This window comes from Dromiciops gliroides, chromosome 4, assembly GCF_019393635.1.
Source record: "Dromiciops gliroides isolate mDroGli1 chromosome 4, mDroGli1.pri, whole genome shotgun sequence".
NCBI lineage: Eukaryota > Metazoa > Chordata > Mammalia > Microbiotheria > Microbiotheriidae > Dromiciops > Dromiciops gliroides.
This window is the reverse complement of record NC_057864.1, coordinates 241,694,630-241,708,338: the sequence shown is the minus strand read 5'-3', so window position 1 is coordinate 241,708,338 and position 13,709 is coordinate 241,694,630. Positions and strand designations below refer to the sequence as shown.

Genomic DNA, 13,709 nt, shown 5'->3' with positions numbered 1-13,709 from the left:
TGGATGAACAAGTTGTAGCATATGATTGTGAGGGAGTAATACTGTGCTCTAAAAAATTATAAGGGTGCTGGTTTCAGAAAAACATAGGAAGACCTATATGAACCTATGCTAAAAGGAATGAGTAGAACCAAGCAATTATTATGTGCAGTAACAGTATTGTCATGATGATCCACTGTGAAAGACTTAGCTGCTCTGATCAATACAATTATCTAAGTCAATTCCAAAAGACACATGATGAAAAATGCTATCCATATCTGGAGAGAACTGATGAACTTTGAACACAAATTGAAGTATAATTTTTTCATTTATTTTTCTTCCCTTTTTAGCAATATGGTCAATATAGAAATATGTCTTGCATGATTTCATATATTGCTTATCTCATGGGGAGGGGAGAAATGGGAAAGAGAGAATTGGGAACTCAAAAATTTTTTAAAAGAATGTTAAAAATGGGGCAGCTAGGGGGGTGGCTAGGTGGCGCAGTGGATAAAGCACCGGCCCGGGATTCAGGAGTTCCTGAGTTCAAATCCGGCCTCAGACACTTGACACTTGTTGGCTGTGTGACCCTGGGCAAGTCACTTAACCCCCATTGCCCTGCCAAAAAAAAAAAAAGCAGAAAAAAAAATGGGGCAGCTAGGTGGTATAGTGGATAAAGCACCAGCCCTGGATTCAGGAGGATCTGAGTTCAAATCTGACCTCAGACACTTGACACTTACTAGCTGTGTAACCATGGGCAAGTCATTTAACCATCATTGACCCCCCCCCAAGAAAAATGTTAAAAACAAATAATATATTTTTAAAAAACATTTTATGTAAGTATGTGTGTGTTTGAAAAAAGAGCAGAGCTCTTTCCAAAATTCTACTCTTTATTTCCCCAATGTCTCCTTGGGAAGATATTGCCCATATCATAGAGGTAGTCAAGGCCTGGGTGATTCCAGACAGGCAAGAAAATAAGGAAAGCCAGGAAGTACCTAAAACAGCCTGACCACATTAAATATCTCTTGTAGGTGAGATCCAAGAAACTGCTGAATTGGAGAGCTCTCCCTCTCTTCCTAGGCAGCTGGTGGTGCAGGGGATAAAGAACAGGGCATGGAGTCCCTGGGCCTTCACAAGTCACCTCGCCTCTGTCTGTCTCAGTTACCCCACCTGTCAAATGGGAACAACAGCACCTACCTGGCAGGACTGTGAGGATCAAACAAGATAAAATGTGTTTGTTGTCATTTTCAGAACACTTTCCCCAGAGCCTGGCACACACTGAATGCTATAGAAATGCTTATTCCCTCTCTCTCCCTTGGTTCTGGGAGGAAGAGCCTGGTAATCAGCAGCATGATGACAAAACCATTGTTATGAAACTTGTTTCCAGAGTCCACTCCAGCATTAGTCCAAGAGCCATCTTCTAGCAACTCATCTTGGGTGGACAGCAATCATAGAGCTGACCACTGGATGCTGCACTGGGAGCCATGGGGAGGGACAACATAACAGTCCTTCAGATATTTGGAAACAACTCTCGTGGGCCTTCTCAGGGGTTTCTTCTAAACATTTCTTTCCACCAGGCCTCACATGACATAAACTCGATGAGTTTCACCATGCAGCTCACCCTTGGCTGGATAATCTCCAGCTCACACATGTCCTTCCTAAATGTGGTGTCTAGAGTTGGACAGATGTGACCTGGCCAGGGCAGAGGACAACAGAATCATCCCCCTTCTCTTCCTGAAGGCTTTGCCCCTGTGAGCTCAGCCCAACTTTGCATCAGTTTTTCTGGTTACCGTAGTATACAATTGTCTCCCATTAAGTTGGAAGTCAGTTCACTAAGACCTCTAGATCATTTTTTGAGATGAACCATTATCCATCTTGCACTCCCCATCTTGTAGGCTTGTAAAATTACTTTGCCAAACCCCCATGTTTTAGCCAGTCAACAGTTTTGAATTCTAAATCTGTCATCCTCAGTATTAATTATCCCTCCCAGCTATGGGTAATCCACAAACTTGATAACATGCCATTGATGATACAATGTTGCTTTCCCTATTAGAATTTAAGCTCCCTGAGAGAAAGGGGTCAGTATTTGAGTGTTTGATCAACATAAAAGCATACATTACATGGAATGAGCTCCATATCTGATAAAAACTGGGAAAAGGAGACAGCAGTCTAGCAGAAATCAGCCTCAGACCACCAGCTTACACCATGTCCCCCAATCAGTTCAAAATGGACTGGACTGAGTACTAAAGAGCACATCTTTTTTTTTTAATTGGAAGGAAATGATTATCCTTGTTTCAAAGACCTGGAATTCTTCACCAAACAAGGCAGTTACAAAAGAAAAAATTGATGATTTGGATTGCATGAGACTGAAAAACTTCTGCACAAGTTAAATAAATGCATAAAGCATAGGAAGGGAAGCATCGTGGGGTCCTACTATGGGACTTTACCTTCTGTCTCTGCAAGCAGAGGCCCAATGATCCCCTGTCAAAGATAGGAAGGACCACTGTTGAACAGGGGAAGAGGTTGCTACAGTACATTGCTTTGACCAGCAGAGGGCACCAAATCCAATTGTCTGCTAACGTAGCCTTTATACTTGGCAACATTCAGTGTCTGGGTTTCCCAGCCAGTTTAGCCCTCTTCACAGACTGGTTACATACTGCGAAGTCCCCGGGTTTAAAGGAAAGCAGGAGTTTCTTTTTCCTAGCATAGGAACCTTCCCCAACCAGAGCAGTCAGTAACCAGTGACGTTTCAGCAACTCAGAGTCTCACTGGGTGAAGCGTAAGAGTGGGTACAAACTCAGGGTCAAACAAATATTGTGTTAAATTAGAAATGCCTCCTTTCCTGGCTCCTGGATCTCAGCTGTGCCTCCTTGTTCAGCTGGCTCTTCAAAAAGGATCGAAGCAAAAATAACTGCCGAGAGAGGCAGCCTCTTGTAAAGTCAAGATTTCTGGGCTGGTATTTGGGAAACCTGGGGGTATGCGTCCCATTCTGTGATTTCGCTTGTATGACCTGAGTTTTCTTATCTGTCATAAATCCATCTTAATACATTGTAATGATGTTGCAATTATAGTTACATATGTATATATTAATACATTGTAATTATAGTAGAGTATTCCATTATATTAATGTCATAATTTTTAGCACCATTCCTCAATCAACTGGCATCTCTTCTATTTCAAGTTCTTGCTACTACAAAAAAGAGTTTATATGTACAAATGTTTTTGTACATACAAGTACATTCTTCTTTCTTTGAACTTTTTAGGATATAAATCTAGGAATGACATTTGCACTTCAAAGGGTAAGCACTTTTCTATCATAGTCCCAAATGGACTTTCCAGAATGACTATAACATTCAGCAGTGCATTCCTGGGATTGCTTTGCTGCAACCTCTACAACATTTGTCACTTTCCTTTTCTGTCAAATTTGCCAGTTGGGTTGGGTGAGCAGAGGAACCACAGACTTGCTGTAATGTAAAATTTCTCTAATTAATAATAATCAGGAGTATTTTTCATATGGCTATTGATAGCTTGGGTTTCTTCCTTTAAAAAGTATCCATTCGGGGGCAGCTAGGTGGCACAGTGGATAGAGCACTGGCCCTGGATTCAGGAGGACCTGAGTTCAAATCCTGCCTCAGACACTTAACACTTACTAGCTGTGTGACCCTGGGCAAGTCACTTAACCCCAATTGCCTCACTTAAAAAAAAAAAGTATCCATTCAAGGCAGCTAGGTGGTATAGTGCATAAAGCACCAGCCTTGGATTCAGAAGGACCTGAGTTCAAATATGGCCTCAGACACTTGACATCTACTAGCTTTGTGACCTTTGGAAAGTTATTTAACCCTCATTGCACTGCAAAAAGAAGAAAGTATCCTTTGACAACTTATCTGTTGAGGATGACTCTTTCCAGGGCAATGAGGGTTAAGGGACTTGCACAGGGTCACACAGCTAGTAAGTGTCAAGTATCTGAGGCTGGATTTGAACTCAGGTCCTCTTGAATCCAGGGCCAGTGCTTTATCCACTGCACCATCTAGCTGCCCCCCTACATCAGACCTTGTTGAGAGCACTGAGACTTTGCAGGCCCCTATCGAGAGCTGTCCCTGAGAACCTGGAATAAAAACAGCACTTAGTACCATAAGAAAGTTCCAGCAAGACCAGTTCAGACCTTCTCTCCAGACATGTTTAGATCCTAGCGTTACATCATTAGTCCTCCCCTCCTCACCATTGTGTCCGTTCTTAGAAAAATGATTTATTCACTTGCATGCCCAGACACAGGTAGGCAGGGACCTGAACACAAGCAAGGAAACAATGGTCTCTCTTTTTTTTTTTTAAGCTGGAAAGAGCAAAAAAAGTTTGTCTTTTATTCCAGAGACAACAGGAAAGGTCAGACCCGTGTTCTGTAAGAATATCTATTTTGCAGCTCTGTGGGTTTGCATCACTGGAAGGAGTGTCTGATCAAGTCACAAATCTATTTGAGAGCTGAGAGGAGAGACATTTGAGGGAGGAAAACCAATCAGGAGGCTTCTTCAATAATTCAGGAAAGAAGATGTGGGTCTAAACTAGAACTAAGGGCTGACCACATGCATGGTGAGAAGATGCTGTCTATGTAAGCCAAGAGGGAAAAATGACAATGTCTTTGAGGTTTCCAAGCTGTGCAATTCTGAAGGATGGCCTTGCCATCAACATGCCCTTGACCAGTTCAGCTTCCTTACCTGCCCTCGCTTTATTCCAAAATAATGCGATACAGGATCTCCAGCCTAGATTCTGGGCAGCTGGTTTTCTCAAAGCTTATATCGAGCCAACAGCTCAGTGACTTCCTCTTTTGTCATGACAACATGCTCTGGAACCAGCTCATGTTCAGTGATATTGATGAGCAGTTCCTGCTATAGAAATTGTTCTAGAATATACTTGGGAGCCATGTCAACCAGGGACTGCTTAGCAGAGGGCATCATGCCCTGTTGCACCACGATGAGGGCCCTGGTGATGTTCTCCTCCTGCATCCACTGGCAGTACATCTTGATGGTCTTTATACCAACCTTGGGTTCCTCTGGGAAGAAGACAAACATCTGGTTAGTGGGGTCATCATTGTGGGCCACCAATACCATAAGATCAGTGCTGCGAGGCCGTCCTTCACTGGGCTTATCTCCAAACTGGGCTTTGAACTCTTCCAAAGTCTGATCTAATTCATCCTGGGTCACCAAGTAGCCCCGATCATGACATAACTGCGTGATGGATGGTCTTGAGGATCTTCCATAGCTGATAGGTCTCCTCCTCGTCATCCATGTCGCCTTCGGGTCGGGCCGCACAAACGACTAAATGCCCTAGATTTGTCCCGTTCTGCGCACCCCTCAACTAGGACCCTGAAGGAAGTCAACAATGGTCTCTTGAAAAGGATGTCCCTGGGGGCACCTCCTCCAAGGCCCCATCATGTCCCAAGGTACAGTGGATATTGTGCAGGAGCCCAGGCTAGGGGCACTCAGAGGAGGGATTGCCCTGGATCCTAGAGACTCAGACCCCAACCCAAACCCTGTATAAAGCTCCACCCCCATCCTGCCTCCAGGGACTCAGTCTTCAAGCTGTCTCTGCACCAGGCGGTGATAGAGGCCTCTCTGGGCCAGGAGCTCAGTGTGGGTCCCCTGCTCCACCACCTGCCCTTGCTCCAGCACCAGGATATGGTCAGCAGCCTTTACTGTCTGCAGGCGGTGTGCGATCACCAGCACTGTCCGACCCCCCTGCAGCATCCTCTCCTGAAGCTGGGGGTGAGAAGACTGGGCATTAGAGAAACAAACACAGGGACCTCCATGCCTACCACAGCACTGCTTCCTGCACCTAAGATCAAAGGGGAGATGGGGCACATCAGTGGGTAGGGCAGGATTTGATAGAAAAAGGGAGGAGCCCATAGACACCCACCACTCGCCCCAATATCTAGGATCCCCTCAGAAGACTCCTTCGAGCCCTCTCGTGTAGCATATAGAATACTGAGAAGAGACACACCCATGATTTCCCTGCTATCCTCTTCATTGCCAGGGTCCGTAATCACCCCAAATCCTGGAGACACCTGGCCCAGGCATGCTTTCCTCCAGCTCCCCTGCCCCACACAGCCCTGTGAGCTCTGCCTGTCCCTAAGACCACTTCCTGAGGGGCTCAGGCCCTGCCCTCATTTGCCTCCTTCCCTAGCACCTTGTCCTTACCTCCTGCTCACACTCCATGTCCAGGGCACTAGTGGCCTCATCCAGGATGAGGACACAGGGATTCCGCACCAGGGCCCGAGCAATGGCCAGACACTGCTTCCATCCTGCAGACAACTGGCTCCCCTTCTCTCCAACAGCTGAAGAGACAAATATACCCTCCTCAGAGATGGGGGCCTGGGACTATTCCATGTACAGGAAACACTCTTTGGTCTCCAATCTTACCCTTTGCCATTTCCCCTCAGATTAGATGAAGAGGGTCATGGGGATGTGTGCCCAAAGGTGCCATCTAGGGAGAGGGGGCATCACATTTCACACAGGTCACATGGTCTACTAGGCAAAAAGCCTGTCTGAGCAGGCCCAAAAGACTGTTATATAAATAAGAAGACCCAGGGTAGAAGCAAGGATAGGGAACAATGCCAGTGTTAGAGCTAGTATGCCCAGTGGCGTCCTGCTGACCTCATGAGGGAATGGTCAAGTTCCCTTTGATCTAAAAACTCCTTGTCACAGGGCTGAAGATAGGGGAAGGTACCTGTGTTCAGCTCATGCTCCAGACTGGCAATGAATCCATCAGCACGGGCTGCCTGGGCAGCAGCCCTCACCTCATCATCCCCACAGCTCTGCAGTCCATAGGCAATGTTGTCCCTCACAGACCCTGAGAACAGCACAGGCTCCTGCCCAACCACAGACACCTGGATGGGCAGAGGAGGCTGGGTGAGCTCACCAGGGCAGGGACCCAAGGAACCCTCCCCTAGTCCACAGGTCCTCAGGAGAAGAAATCACTTTCTCTCTGCCCCAGTCCTGCCCACCCCTACTTCTCCCAGTGTTTCCTTCCTCAGCTTCATCTCCCCTCCTCCTTATCCCTGGTCACCTGTGAGTGTAGATACTGGTGCTGGTACTGGGGCAGTGGCTCCCCATCCAGCAGCAGCCGCCCCCTTGTGGGCTGATACAGATTCTGCAGCAGTGCAGTCACTGAGCTCTTCCCAGCCCCATTGGGCCCCACCAGGGCTGTCACCTTCCCGGGTGAAGAGTGAATGTCACTCCCTGGAAGGGAAGGGGAAAAGAGGCAATAATCAATGAGAGAAATGGATGAAAACCTCCTCTCTCACCTTGTCAATATATTTGAGCCACTGAGCCCTAATTCTTCAATAACAGAGGTATAGAGACACCCATATTTCCCTGTAAACACAGAATCAGGTATTTGGAAAACCAGTTTTCAAAACTCTGCATCCCACCCCAGCAAAGCCTGAAAGTGAAATAACGACAGGAAGAGTCTGTTGCCTTACCTGCACATAACTCCCCACATCCCCCTGATAGAGAAGGAATGAGAGGAGCCCTCCTCTGGAGAGCTCCCCAGCCAAGATCTGCCTTAGCCCACAGTTCAGCATTAACACTTGCATCCCCAGCTGAAGTCCCTAAGAGAGAAGAGGAAAATGGGGTGAGGATAAGGCTGGGCACCTCACCAGGGCCCCTCCCCACCTCTTATCCCCATCCCTCTTACCACAAGCAGAGACCAGCAGTGCTGATGGTGATTAGGAAAGAGGGGACCAAGGGGTTAGGAATGGAAGAGGGAGGGGCAGAGATCAGAGGCTGGGAGCAGCCTCCCCTATGGGGGTATCACTGAAGCCCCTTGGCCATGTCCCACTAGGCCTGGCTCACCCTCCTGAAGAGAGGATACACAGCCCTCTCCCAGTCCCGGCGCCACTCTAGCTGACGCTTGTGCTCCAAGGCCTCCTCATAGCGCTGGGCCTCATCCTCCTCTGCTCCAAAACTCCTCACAGTTTTCAGGGTCCCCACAGCCTCCCGCACCACCTGGGCAGCCTGTGCCACTGCATCCTGGATCTGCTGCAGAACTGCCTGGGGAGAAGGTACGAGAGGAAAGATAAGTGGGGTAAAGGGGTAGAAGACGCCCTCTACACTGCCCACTATCCTATCTCCCATATTGGAGCCACTTTGCCCACCTCACTCCCACTCTCTCCTTCCCCATCCCTTATCCCCACCTTCTCTCCCCAGGCTCCTCCTGTAGCCCATCCCACCAGCACCAGTCTATGACTCTGCCCTAAGCTGTGCTCCTGCCCTGACATACCTGATGTCTGCCATTGTAGACTTTCTCAGCAGCCATTGAGAGGGGCACTTCAAGCAGGGAGAGGAGGGTGAGGCGAGGTGAGAGACTGAACATGAAGCCATACAGCCCTATGACCTTCACCAGGCTCCTCAGGAATACATTGGCATTTAAAGGGAGCCAGCGGCTCATCAAGGAGATGTCTGAAGACAGGCGTGAGTTTAACTCCCCTGAGGAAGAAAGAACGAGGCTCTGCTTCAGAATGGGATGGACAGACCCAGAAACCACAGTTGGGGCAGCTCCCCCTCAGCGTCATCCAAACTCAGAGAACTGCCTCTATGCCCAGAGGAGGTCACCACAACCCACTGTGGCAGGGACCCAGCTCAATGTACATTCAACTGTGGAAGGAGGGGGCAGGGCATGAACAGGGCCCTGAGGGGTCAGGAAAGCACAGAGGAACCAAAGATCCAGGCTCTGGGCCTCACCTGTCTTGGTCTCCTGGAAGAAGCCAAGGTCCTGGTGGAGCAGGGAGGAAAATAGCAGACGCTGGAGAGGATAAGGGTGAAGAGACCTCCTCTGCAGCCAGCAGATAATGAGCTGGGGGTGAGAAAGACAAAACATGAGGAGGAAAACAGGTGGGAACATTGTTGTTGTTCTTGTTGCTCTTGTTCCTGTTGTTCTTGTTCTTGTTCTTGTTCTTGTTCTTGTTGGTCCTTCATTCAGGAAGAGGACCCTGATGTCCTGACTTGCACTGACTTGGATTTCAGTGAGTCAGGGCTGTGCAAGGTCACCAACCTCTCTCTCTCCTCCAGAGCCATCTGGGCCCAGTGACAAGATATAGATCAGGACGACTAGAGATGGCCCCAGATGTTTTTAAGGCAATTTGGCTTAAATAACTTGCCTTGGGTCACACAGCTAGTAAGTGTCTGGGGTGAGATTTAAACTCAGGTCCTCCTGACTCCAGGGACAGTGCCTTATCCACTGCCCACTGGCCCTGGAGTCAGGTGACAGATGTATGGGGATAGAGAGGAGGCATGGCAGGAGAAACCCAAGTGAAAGGAGGGCAGTAGAATTTAATTCCACACACAGACCGAGGACCTGTTGGTGTTCAGTTCTCCTCTACAGGCTGCTGGGGAGAAGTAGGAGAGGCTGCAGGACAAGTGAAAGGCATGATGTGAAGAGATAGCACCATCAGAAAGGACATAGGGACTCTGCAACTTTCCCCAACTTATCTGATTATCTTGCCTAGATTCTCAGTCCCTGCTCCAATTTCCCTGGTCCTCTCTGAGATCTAGAGCTGGTTGATTCACTGCCACCATGTCCCTAAGGATTCCTATTTATCCACAAAGTAAGCAAACCCCTTTTCCTATTAGCTCAGCAAAGACATGGAACATTTTCAGAGGAAGTCATGAAAATAAAAGCTAGTATTTATTTAGCACTTACTACGTGTCAAGAACAGAGTTAAGCACTTTAACAAATATTTTCTCATTTGATCCTCAAGACAGCCCTGAGAGGTAGAAGCTATTATTATCTCGATTTTAGAGTTGAGGAAACTGAGGCAAATAGAACTTAAGTTACTTGCCCAAGGTCACACAGCTAGTGAGTATATGAGGCTGCATTTGAATTCAGGTTTTCCTGACTCCAGGCTTATTGTTCTGTTCACTGCACCGCCTAGCTGTCTCTGAGTCTTTACTGAGATGCTAAAAGAAAGCAAAACTAAGTGCCAAGAAGGAAAAGAAGGAAGAAAAGAAGAAATGAAGGAAGGAAGGGAGGTAAGGAGGGAGAGAGACAGGGAGCTAGACAGGGAGGGAGGGAGGAACCAAAGGAGGGAGGGCACAGAACGAGATGAATTCTGTAGAAATGAAGCTTCTATGAACTAACCTCAATTCAAGTCCCACCACAAAAGTAGCCTGTGTGACAGAGACAAGAGGATATGCCACACCAAGGGCCATTCTGGCACTTCAGTCCTGCTTAAGAGATTGAAACCCTACCCACAGGTCACTTTTGCAGACTGTAGGCTTTCCCGCCTCTTACTTATGAACTAGGCAAACAGGTAAGATACAGTACAAATCCTATACGAAATAGCACAAAAATCCATGAATAGATAAATGATGTAAGAAATAGGAGAAGAAGGTGGTCAGGGTAGTCAGGAACCATTTAATGGTGGGAGGAGGGGGTTCTATTGAGGTGGCCAGGATTCAGCCAGTCTAAGAAGGTGGGAAGGCATCTAAGGCAGTGAGAAAAGAACAGCATAAACAAAGAACCTAAGCAATGTGGGAATAGCATTATCTCTCAACCAGCAGTCCAGCTTCCATTCCATTGATGAAGAGAGAAATCATCCAGGACATAGGGTCCCTTTTCCTCTTCACAACTGGCAGTGATGCTGACCAACTGTCACCAGATAAGCCCAGAAGTCATGAATTGGCATCAGACCCCTGACCACCAGTCCTGCTTCCTGGCCAGGGCTCATGGGCATCATTTAGGGAGGCAACTCCTGAAGAGAAGGGGCCAGAAACAGCCGCCACTCTCAGCCCAAGCTAACCTGGCTGAAGCAGAGGGCACACGGAGAGAGAGACAGATGGCAGCATGTGCTTGGCAAGTCAAACCACCACCATGTTACCACCATTTCCATTCAGCCCCTGATGGTGACATTCCTGAACAAGAGAGTGTTGGGAATAGCAATGCTTCCAGTTCAGCACCCAAAGGGATTATCCTGACAACAGCTCCTGCAGGTCCTATAGCCACCTCCAATGAAGACTCAAGAAAAAACGTCCTTGTCCCAAAAGGCCTTGGCATTCTCAAATGGTTCAAGAGCAGAAGATGATGACTTTCATTCAAAATGACATTAAAGGAGAGATTTTACTGTCTAGATGTTGATTAATTTGGGGACAGTCACCAAGGTGATCTGTTCCCTGGCCATATTTCTCTCTCCTAATAAATCTCTCTATTTTGCAAGATTCCTGATTAGCCTCCACTTCTTTAGGTGAGCCAGCCTCCCCAATCCAGGTCACAAATCTCCTCCAAACATTTCTGGTGCCAAAATCTGGGAAGGGAAAGTCGTCAGACAGGTGGGGTGGAGCCAAGATGGCAGAGGAAAGACATTAAACACACAGAGCTCCTGATACAATTACCCCCAAAACAGCAATAAAAGAACCCCTGGAGCAGAAAAACCCACAAAAATATAGACTAAGATTATTTTCCAGCTATAGACAGATTAAAGGGGGCCATGCTAAGCTACTAGTAAAGTCCAACCCCATGATCATGCCAACAGAGACCCCAGGCATGCCACACCAGAAGAACTTAACCGCCAAGCCTCCGAATCAGCTACAGCACCAGCGTCTTCTGGAACTGAGCTTGCTGTCAGGTGAGAGGGCTGAATGGCTGGCCGGGGGGGAAAGTGCAGGGGTGTCAGCAGGCCCTAGGAAGGAATTTGGCTGTCTCCCCAACGGGTCATAAAAGGAATAAAACCTGAGTGGTGGGAGGCACTGGTGGGGGAAGGGCGCAGGCATTTTGAAGCTAAGAACCACACCACAGAAAGCTTTGCTAGTTGGTTGTTTAGTAAGTAGGTTTGAGGTTATCTTTGGACCAGAGAACAGGCCAGGTGAGAGAAAAACCTGCCCTCCCTCAAACCAAAACACTTGGGACCCTCTGAAGCTGTGGACAGTAGTGTAACCTACAAGCAGGGTGCCCCAGTGGGGAGTTAAAAGTCAAGTAGGGTCAGCTAGGTGGCACAGTGGATAAAGCACCGGCCCTGGATTTAGGAGTACCTGAGTTCAAATCTGGCCTCAGACACTTGACACTTACTGGCTGTGTGACCCTGGGCAAGTCACTTAACCCCCATTGCCCCCCCAAAAAAAAGTCAAGTAAAAGACAGCATGATGAGCAAGCAAAGAAAGTTTAGAACTATAGAAAGTTTCTTCAATAACAAGGAAGATCAAGGTGTACCCTCAGAAGAAGATAACACCCTCAGGACCCCTACATCCAAAGCTTCCAAGAAAAATATGAACTGTTCTCAGGCCATGGAAGCTCTCAAAAGGGACTTAGAAGAAAAAGTAGGAGAGAGAGAAGGAAGATGTAGAGAGGGGAAGGAAAGAATGCAAAGAGAAATGAGAGCAATGCAGGAACGTCATAAGAAACAAGTCAACACCTTGAAAAGTCAAATGGAACAGGAGATAAAAAAGCTGTCTGAAGAAAATAATTGCCTAAGAATTAGGATTGAACAAATGGAAGCTAGTGACCTTATGAGAAACCAAGACACAGTAAAGCAAATCCAATTGAATGAAAAAATAGAGGGCAATGTGAAATATCTCCTTGGAAAAACAGCTGACCTGGAAAATAAATCCAGGAGAGCTCATTGGAAAATCATTGGATTACATGAAAACCAGGACCAAAATAAGAGCCTAGACATCATCTTCCAAGAAATTGTAAGGGAAAATTACCCTGATATTCTAGAAGCAGAAGGTAAAATAGAAATAGATGCTGATTAATTTGAAGAAAACCAATTTATTAGTACCAAAAAATGAAGAGGGTAAATGCACTACCTATGAAGATGAGATTAAATGAATTATTAGGAATTATTTTTGCTCAAATAAATTTAAATAAAACTGACCATCTAAGTGAAGTGGATGAATATTTATAAAATACAAACTGCCCAGATGAATAGAAGAGGAAATAGAATGCTTTAGTAATCACATCTTAGAAAAAAGAAATCAAACAATGAAAGCACTCCCTAAGAAAAAAATCCCAAGGATAAGATGGATTTAGAGACAAATTCTACCAAACACATAAAGAACAATTAATCTCAATACTAATGTAAACTATTTGAAAAACAAACTAGGTAGAGAAAGAATTCTGCAAATTCTTTTTATCACACAAATATGGTCTTGATACCTAAACCAAGGAGAGCAAAAACAGAGAAAGAAAACTAGAGATCAATTTCCTTGATGAACATCAATGCAAAAAAATTTTTAAAATAAAAATGTAGTAAGGAGATTATGGCAATACATCACAAAGATCATATATTATGACCAGGAGGGATTTATACCCAGAATGTAGGGCTGGTTCAATATTAGGAAAACTATTAGCATAATTGACCAGATCAATAGTAGAAACGAAAATCATATGATTCTATCAATTTTATTGTTCAGTCATTTCAGTCATGTCTAATTCTTTGTGACCCCATTTGGGGTTTTCTTGGCAGATACTAGAATCATTTGCCATTTCCTTCTCCTGTTCATTTTACACATGAGGAAACTGAGACAAACAGGGTTAAGTGACCTACCCAGGATCACCCAGCTAGGAAATGTCTGTGCCTAGATTTGAACTCATGAAGATGAGCCTTCCTGATTCCAAGCCCAGTGTTTTATCCACTGTGCCATTGTTTAAAAAAAAGCATTGGGCAAAATCTGACACCTATTCCCATTTAAAAACACTAGAAAGCATAGGAATCAGAGGAGCCTTTCTTGGAATAATAAGGAATATCTATCTAA

At 46.2% G+C, this 13,709-nt stretch overlaps 2 pseudogenes; both read right to left on the bottom strand.

Annotated features, from left to right (window-relative positions):
• Positions 1 to 4,649: 4,649 nt before the first annotated feature.
• LOC122754961 lies at positions 4,650 to 5,253 on the bottom strand (annotated as a pseudogene).
• Positions 5,254 to 5,417: 164 nt separating this feature from the next.
• LOC122754960 overlaps positions 5,418 to 13,709 on the bottom strand; it is a 35,944-nt pseudogene continuing 27,652 nt past the window's right edge.